General features: G+C 37.0%; 1 long non-coding RNA gene across 1 annotated transcript; it reads right to left on the bottom strand.

Annotated features, from left to right (window-relative positions):
* Positions 1-1,216: 1,216 nt before the first annotated feature.
* Positions 1,217-4,440, bottom strand: LOC108666549. The gene is made up of 4 exons (XR_001930498.2): positions 4,429-4,440; positions 3,830-4,088; positions 2,442-2,564; positions 1,217-1,296 (listed from the first exon to the last, which is right to left on the bottom strand). It is a non-coding gene; the product is annotated as an uncharacterized LOC108666549 (long non-coding RNA).
* Between the last annotated feature and the right edge of the window lie 4,981 nt (positions 4,441-9,421).

Raw genomic sequence — 9,421 nt, 5'->3', positions numbered from 1 at the left:
TTCTAGATAGGATCATGAGAAATAAATTTGAATTAAAAAAATCCTCGGCATGGCATCTCCAAAAAAAATAGAGAATAAAAAAAATTAAATCGATGCAAATTATAGGGATAACTTTAATTTTTAATTAGGGATAATAAATTCAATTTGAAAGAAATTGGAGCGCGTTCAAAATTCTAGTTGAATGAGACAAATAGTAGAAGAAATTTACAAGAAACGAAAATAATGGAGCTGGGATTTCCAGAGGTGGCTCTTAAACCCTCTTAGTCTCCAGCCTCACCAGCGGCCAGCTGCATTACCTCATTCCCATTGAATATAAACCAGGCAGCATAAGATTACCAAAGACAATTCTTCACTAGGATCTTACCAAGGCAAGTTATNATGGAGCAAGGCTCCAGTTATATGGAGCAAGGCAGTGGTTACATGGAGCAAGGCAGTGGTTATATGGAGCAAGGCTCCAGTTATATGGAGCAAGGCAGTGGTTATATGGAGCAAGGCAGGGTTTATTTATCATCATTCTTGGGTCATTTCGTAACTAATCTGTAAATCCAAATTTATTGCAGATGTGTAAGCTTGGGTCATGTCTACAGTTAGTTGTGTGCAAGTATAATTCATTCGGATCATTTTATAAAATACAAGTCAAGACTATGTAATATCAAAACTACGTCAACACGCGCTCTAAGGTTGCGCTGAACTCACAATGGCGTTATAGGACTCGAGGAAATGCGTGATCCTCTGACTCTGTTCTTGCTCCTGCTCCTCTAGCTCGCTGTTCCTGCTCGTCAGCTCAATCAGCTTCTCCCCGTCAGCCACGCAGTCTAGGGTGAAATACCAGGGTAACAAATATGCAGGAGTGTGGATGTGGAAATATAGAAGGATGTATAAAATAAATATACCAAAGTTATTAGTTTAGTAAAACCATCTCAAATTAGAAATGCAAGTTCAAAAAGAATTTAACCACAACAGGTCATCAATGATGGCCATTAATAAAGTACATCTTATGAATAAGCTCGTATAACATAAAATTATTTTCGTTGATTCAAACTGTATCAACCTTCAACAATCTCAGATCCTAACGTTGTCAATATGTCTTTAGTATTGCTAAGCTAAGTTATTAAGGTTATTAGTAGAGGAAGATTTCTAGTNTACGATCTAGTGCGTTCCTGTCTCTTATACACATCTAGATGTGTATAAGAGACAAAGTCAATACTAACGCCTCTTCATGACAGCCATCATGCGGTCCCGGGTGCTCAGAGCGTTGCCCAGATCAGTGCTCAGTGCAGCCAATGTGCTGATCACCTGCGCAATTTATGATTATTTATTAGTATTTATATTATTAGCACTATGCAGTTATTAGCATAGTGAAGCTGGGTCCTTATTTATCAGTTATTTAGTAATCAAGAAGGATCCATACTCAAGTGCAAAAGAATGTACAATTCTTTAAATGAGCTAAAATAAAACATTTTATAATAAATCACACACACAAGACAGTAGATCAATAAACTTGACTGACACATATATACACATTCATGGTCTCAGATCCCAATAATTTTTGCATAGCTGAGGGGATAACATTTCAGGATTATTTTTTACGCTAGTTCAATCAGCATCATAGTCAGCATTATGCTGGTGGATATTTGGCTGCAAGATCAGTGCTGCTGTAGGGCACTTATAACCATGAATATACTGTATATATAATCTTAAATTCAAAGTGGACGTCGAATTTCCTTTCTCATGCCTTCTTCAGTTCTCTTCCCAGAAACAACCAGCAATGAAAGAAACAGTAAGAAAGATGAAAATTAGAACATTATTGGAATAAATATTGAAAAGGAAAAAAAATATTGACATTAGTTTGGCATTATGCTGCTGCTGACATCATTGTCAATTTAGATTAGATTAACAATCATGAATGAACAGAAAATATTAGGCCAGAACTGATAGCATATAAGACCTCCCTGAAAATAATGGTTAGCATAGTAATTAACCAAAGCCATCATTTTGCTATCAGACACAAAATTGCAGTACATGAACTGTTGCAACAAACACCAACACAAAATGTTATGTGGTCTGGCTCCATGGGGTGTACTCAATCACAATACAAATATGCAAGTGTGAAAGGTCTTGAACTGCTATTGTATGATGCAAGTCAACTGTTTTGTACATCACAAAAACTTAGTTATTCATGTATAAACATTGCCTCTGTTATCAACTTGCATGTTTAAATAGTACAGCTTTGTGTTAAAAAGTTTTCATGTCCATTGCTCTTCCTTCAGGCAAGTTACTGAGCTAGTCTTGTGGTTCAGTCCTCCAGTTTACATAATAATTAGATGCAATATAATTACCCTATAAAAAATCCAATAGCTCCAAAAATGGCAGGAAAGCTCCAATTGTGAGGAATTAAGTAGATTTATCCAAGTATAGGTGATGATTGACTTTGGACTTACCTCTGGATAATTTGTGTCTCTTGGAGCTGAGCCAAACATTTTCTGTTCGAGTTGTTTAAGCCGAGACTCTAAAAACTCCAAAGTTTGTTCTTCACTCCCACTCATGGTTGACACTGAGAAAACCTAAATAAAAATAAATCAATTATACAACTGCTAGTGGCTCATTATATATAGGTATTTTCAATTGCTGAATTTATTTAGGGATAAAAATTTTTGTGTAAATGCTAGATTCTTTGAACAAATATGGTTTATTATGATCTGGAAACAGCAGATGAAGGAAATATGTAAATTTAATAGATGAAAATTTGGGAAATATGTAATATTTGGGAAATATGAAATATGTAATAAATATGTATTATAGGATATGCCATAAACATTCAATTATGGGTTGCCAGCCCAAATAAAAACTTGTAGCATATTAAATAAAGAACAATGCCTTTTAATCAGATTTTATATATATATATAGTCAGATGGGGTAAGACAGGACCAACTGGTAATTCTTGTGTTACAAGGTCTTTAATGAAAGTACAAACCTGATATTTAATATTATCCATTTAGAAACACTTTATTTGATTAAATAACCACTTGTTACTGTTTTTTGTTGCAGGAAGTCAACTCTATTGATATTTATCAGTCATATTGGAGTTTTTGTCAGGAGAAAACTTTCTTAACTCTTTAACAACCACATTTTTTTAAAGCACATAAATTTTTTTCTTATAATTTCTAGTGAATACGGTCACTAAGTAGTGTATAGATGAGTATGGAACATTGAAAATAGTATATTGAAAATTGTATATGTACGTATATACGTATTATCCAATAAAATTGTATAAATTGTAGTCCACTTAATTGGTCTTACAAGACCCCAACATTAAACGTGACCATATGATCCATTTAGTCCTTTGAGCGCAAAATATGGATGATATTATATAGCTGGCATAGTTAATTATCATTTTATACATTACTTTTGTGGGGCAAGATAGGACCACTTGTGGGGTAAAACAGATCATTTAGTGGTCCTGTCTTACCCCATTTGACTATATCATACATACATGACTAGAATAATCAAGGTTTAAAAAGTCTTTCGTGGCCAGTTGCCATTGTTGTTAAGAACTAACATACCAACCAGACCTATTGGTAGTCTGATGACACACAGTCTTAGAAGTATCCAAAATTGAGTCAATGTATCAACATTTTTTAGCAGATCAATTGCAAAAACTACATGTCTATATCCCTGATGGCAGTAAGTAAACTGCTATGATAAACTGGGATGAATTTCAAGTTGTAATAGGATTGGAAATAAATTTATAAATATCTTGGAAACCATGGATAATATTCATCATGTACATTTATACAAATTAATTTTAGGGTCCTAATAAATTACTCACCAACTTTATTTCTGAAGTGAATCAATTTCAGCCTGAATTTGCAGAACTTTTCTATGCAGTCTATCTTTCCTTCTCTTGAGCCACTCAATCCTCCAGGATTTTGCTTGATATCCACAAAAAAAGCCAATAAGAAATGTAAGGCCAAGAGTTATGCTTAATGCAGAGGCAGGAATTGTAACATCTTTTGTAACCATTTCTTACACTGAGAGAAGAATATGTAATGTGTCAGTCATAGTATTGTCTGGCAAATTGCAATAACCTAAATATCTTGGAAACCATGGATAATATTCATCATGTACATTTATACAAATTAATTTTAGGGTCCTAATAAATTACTCACCAACTTTATTTCTGAAATGAATCAATTTCAGCCTGAATTTGCAGAACTTTTCTATGCAGTCTATCTTTCCTTCTCTTGAGCCACTCAATCCTCCAGGATTTTGCTTGATATCCACAAAAAAAGCCAATAAGAAATGTAAGGCCAAGAGTTATGCTTAATGCAGAGGCAGGAATTGTAACATCTTTTGTAACCATTTCTTACACTGAGAGAAGAATATGTAATGTGTCAGTCATAGTATTGTCTGGCAAATTGCAATAACCAAGGTACCTACTGTATAATGGGGTAATAAGGAACGGTTTTGAGCGTTTTTCATTAACTTCTTACCATGAAACATTTCATAAACAAGTTTTGGCTCATTTTAACCCTTTAGCAGGCAAGCATTGAAATATCCAGAAATTAAAATTTCAGTAACCATTTCAAGAAAGTAAGAAGTATTATAAAATATATTTATTTCTATGAATTTTTGAAAATTTTGCCTATTGAAGGTTTTAATTGTACTTGAAGAATTCACTAAATGCGATCAGTACACAAAATTTTTCTTTATAATTAAAATTCAGTTTAAGCAAATGAAAAATTAGAGACATAAAAATTTAATTTAATTAAATTTAATCAAGTTGCCAAAATAAATAAATATATATATCGATACTTCCACCTTTTGAAGAAAATGCGGAAAGAGCGTCAATTCCATTGTCCAAATCAAACCTTCATTTAAATGCTCATATTTCAATTTGTGGACTTTGCAGCTGGTGATGCTATAGATAGAACAATGGTCAGATAATTAGTGATTGACTGATAAAGGCCTAATACTGAGGCCACATAACACAATAGAAAGATTTGAAAAGTTTGCATATCTAATAGGTTAAAAAATGAAAAATGTGACCCATGAAAAGAAGCTATTATTTAAAGCCTGTCAGAGTACCCCCTCCAATTTTTTTTCTTTTTTGGTTAAATAACTCCAGGTTTTGATGCATTGTAGTAGAACTCTTCTAGTTACATATGCAAATGACAAATTTTAGGAAAGTGCCATAGTTTGCAAATGGGGGGCGCCGCCCCCAAATGGGATAACTTAGACCACCTAATGTCAGCCCTGACGGGGTAACATAGACCGGCTTGGAAGTTAATATAGAATTACCATATATAACATATTTTATGTTTGACAGCCTATTTATGTTTTTTCTTTAGGTTTCAGACTCTACAGAGTCTTATATAGGGTAATTTAACTTAATTTCCAGGCCGGTCTATGTTAACCCTGCCAGGGCTGCCATTAGGTGGTCAGAGTTCTCCCGTTTGGGGGAACTTAGACCACCTGGGGGGCAGGACCCCCCATTTGCAAACTAATAAAACTATGACACTTTCCTCAAGTTTGTCATTTGCATATGTAACTAGAAGAGTTCTACTACAATGCACCAAAACCTGGAGTTATTTGGAGTTATTTTACCAAAAAATATAATTGATTTTACCACCCGGTCTATGTTACCCCAAGAGCTGGGGTAACAAAGACCATCACTTTTTTTGAAATTACATAAAGACTATGAGAGGAAGAGCCAGCAATTTATGGTGAGTGAAGCTAGAGTATAGACCTGTATTTTGCATGTTTCAATTCAAGTTTAATTTAGCTAGTAAAAAAATGGCATCATTTATAAAAAAAAGTGGTCTAAGTTACCCCATTTTACGGTATCATCTTAAAAAAATTCTATATACTATTCATAAGGTTCCAGATGCAAAATAAAAGCAGGTAATTTGGGACCCTTGAAACAAAACTTAATTTTAAAATGTTTCAAGCATGCAGAGTGTACTCTCCCACTCCAGCACTACTATGTACTAACAGTACTCCAAAGCCCTCCTCTTGCTTTGTAGATGACCTACATGCAAAATAAATGACATTTTCTGTGATATGTACTTTTTTTCTTTATTGATATGATATTACCATATCCATATATAACTGTATTATTAATGTAATATTACCCTTAGTAATACCCTATCCATGGACATGCCATTGAGCAGTGACAGCAACCTTGTCAACTGTATCAGTAACCTTACTGTCTTACAGGACTGGACTTGTTATTTTGCACCATTTTAATTGGGTCATGAGAATTCACTATATAACAAAAAAATAACATAAAAACACACCAGGGCAGGTACTTTCAAACATTGCCAAGTGGATATAACTTCTTGAACTTAAGCTCAAGAAGTTAGAAGTGAAGCTCTAGAAGTAAATTGTCTGGTATATGATCAGCAACTAGACTAGTGAAGTAGTATCATGAATACCAGCATTATCATATTTAAGAAATTGGTTAAAATCTCGAGTGAATGAAGAAATAAAAATGAACGGATTCTAAAAAATCTCTGGTTTGTCACTATGCCCCAAGAAAGCCCCATCATATCATGGGCCAGCAGAGTGCAGACAAGACAATGAGCTCTGTTCAGACGAGTATAAATATCATAGGGACGGTAAGGGACCATTTCATGAATAGGAAGCAAAAACAAAGACACAGAGGAGGCAAAAAAACATTGTCTCCAGTACAAAATTGGAGAGGTGTGATGGGCACCAAGGACAAGGATTAGGATCAATGGATCCAGGATCATTAGGTTAAGGTCACAGCCTTGAGCCTCACAGTCACAGGCATTAAGATTTAAGGGGCTTCATGCATCGATACATGTGGATGGGAGATCTCCAAGGACATCACACTGCAGCCATACTCCAACTTGCGAACAACGCAAACATCAGACTCAACTCACTTCGGGCCCTAGGCGGTACCAAATTCGGCAAAAACAAAGAAACACTAGCACCAACATACAAACAGTTCATCAGAACAGTGCTGGCTTATGCCAGCCCCGCCTGGGCACCCACACTATCCAACACAAACATACAGAAACTCCAAACACTACAAAACAAAGCACTCAGGATAGTCACAGGCTGCACACAAAGCACCCCCCATAGAACACCTTCATGCAGAAACAAAAATACTTCCCATAAAAGCACTCCTCGACATGAGACTGATGAGAGGAACACAATTCATAGCCGCAGCCATAAACAACACACAACACCCGTGCCACTACCTACGCAACCACCCACCTACACACTGACAAATAGTGCAAACCCCACACAGATATTACACCAACATACTAGACACAATACCACCACCCCAAGTCCCCAAGGCAACACCAGCACAAAAAAACCCTTACACACAATTATGACACTTAGAACGCTGGAGCTGGCCGGCAACAACAAAGTCCTTGGACACCCACCACCTGGCACCTGACATAAGCAGCACAGAAACACAGCTCTCTAGACTGGAGAGAGTACCACCCCTCACTACAAACATACGCAAACAGAATAGGCCAAGCAGACACAGACACCTGCCCATCCTGCCAGAGAGCTCCCCACACAATCACTCACATTCTCCTGGAATGTCCGCTCTGGCAAGACCTCAGACAACACCACCACATAACCTCGACCCTACAGCTCTGGAGCGACCCCCTGTCGGTGGTGTCGTACTTGCGCCGCGCGAGGGGGGTCTCTTGTAAAATTGAGACCGCCAGACCGGGAAACCACAACAACAACAACTCCAACTTGCTACAAATAAATGCAATGTGTACTCGCCCCAGGAGAATGAAGATGACTTAGAGCCCCCCACGCCCCCACCTCACAGAGCAGAGCACTCAATGCTGAGATGCTCTCAGTCTCAGCACATTCAGGCGCTTGAGTCACTCAGTTTGTACTGATTGGATATGGGTTGCAAAATTAAGGCGTGGAAAATCAAATATCACATCCAAAACTTGCTGATGCTGTGTAAAAGCAACTGGCCGAGTACAAATCCGAAGAGAAATCCGTGAAATGATTTGGTGATTCAGACTCCAGACGCTGAAGTGTAGATTTTGTAGAACACGTGGCGAACAATGGATCGATCGCATGCGGCGGAGAGAATCATGCGATTCTGTAATTTTAGGAGCTGACGGCCGTAAATTTGTCCGAGACGTGACTTGCCACTTGCGGCCGGTCGCGGCCGGACTCACGGCCAGTGTCCAAATTCAGTGAACATCGAATATCTCCCTAAGTACTGATCGTATCTCGATTAAACTTCCTTATACGTATTCATTATGGCTGACGGTGATGTCAAGCTCGTGACAATTTTTTAATTTTGCCTGCATTCGTGAGTTATATGACGAAATGTGCCGAAATTTGCAGTGTACAAAAAATTTCTCCCCAAGTACTGAACAGATATCAATGAAATTATTTTGAATATGAATTTCTAAATACTCAACGGTGATGTTTAGCTCGTGAGAATTTTTCACAATTTGCCTTCGTTCGCGAGTTATTTTTCTCTTTTCCCTCATTCGTGATTTAAACAGCAAAATTGTGCTTAAATTCGCAGTGTACACGAGATTTCTTCTAAAATACCGAACAGATTTGAACGAACCTTTGCATATGAAACCTAACCTCACAACGGTGATGTTTATCTCGTGACAATTTTTTTGATGTTACCTTCGTTTGCGAGTTATACGGATATACGGAGAAACGACCGGCATTTCTCAGGCCGATTTTTGAACTTGCATTGACCAAGAGTCATATACGTAAAGCCGTATAACTCGCAACCGAAGGCAAAATCGAAAAAAATTGTCATGAGATAAACATCACCGTTGGGAGGTTAGGTTTCTATATGCAAAGTTTCGTTCAAATCTGTTCAGTATTTTAGAAGAAATCTCGTGTACACGGCGAATTTAAGCACAATATTGCTGTTTAAATCACGAATGAGGGAAAAGAGAAAAATACTCGCGAACGAAGGCAAATTGTAAAAAATTCTCACGAGCTAAGCATCACCGTTGAGTTTTCAGAAATTCATATTCAAAATTTCATTCAAATCTGTTAAGTACTTTGGACATAAAAGGCAGATCTGACGACGCTGCATTCAAGTTACCTGGCAGATGTCATGCGTGATGGCGCTCATGCAGTCGTTTCCTACATCTGTGACTGAATTTCAGCTCAAGTAGCGTCTTGTCTGGTATCCTTGCTACCTTGAATGCCTATTTCGGGGCGCTCGGGACTTTGTCGCGCTCTACTGAACATCGCTATTATCACTGCAAACCTTTCTCATCCTAGAGTTTTTAAGCTACAGAAATGAGAGATTCGCAAATAAAAGATCTATAGATCGGTCGTAGCTTTTATTCAATTTCGTCTAAGTTATGAAAATATTTCTAAAAAAGGAGGGGGAAATTTGAAAAAGAGGGAAAATCAAAAAATTTACGAAAAA

This window comes from Hyalella azteca, unplaced genomic scaffold (assembly GCF_000764305.2).
Source record: "Hyalella azteca isolate HAZT.00-mixed unplaced genomic scaffold, Hazt_2.0.2 contig2361, whole genome shotgun sequence".
Taxonomy (NCBI): Eukaryota; Metazoa; Arthropoda; class Malacostraca; order Amphipoda; family Hyalellidae; genus Hyalella; species Hyalella azteca.
This window is presented reverse-complemented; position numbering and strand designations above follow the sequence as displayed.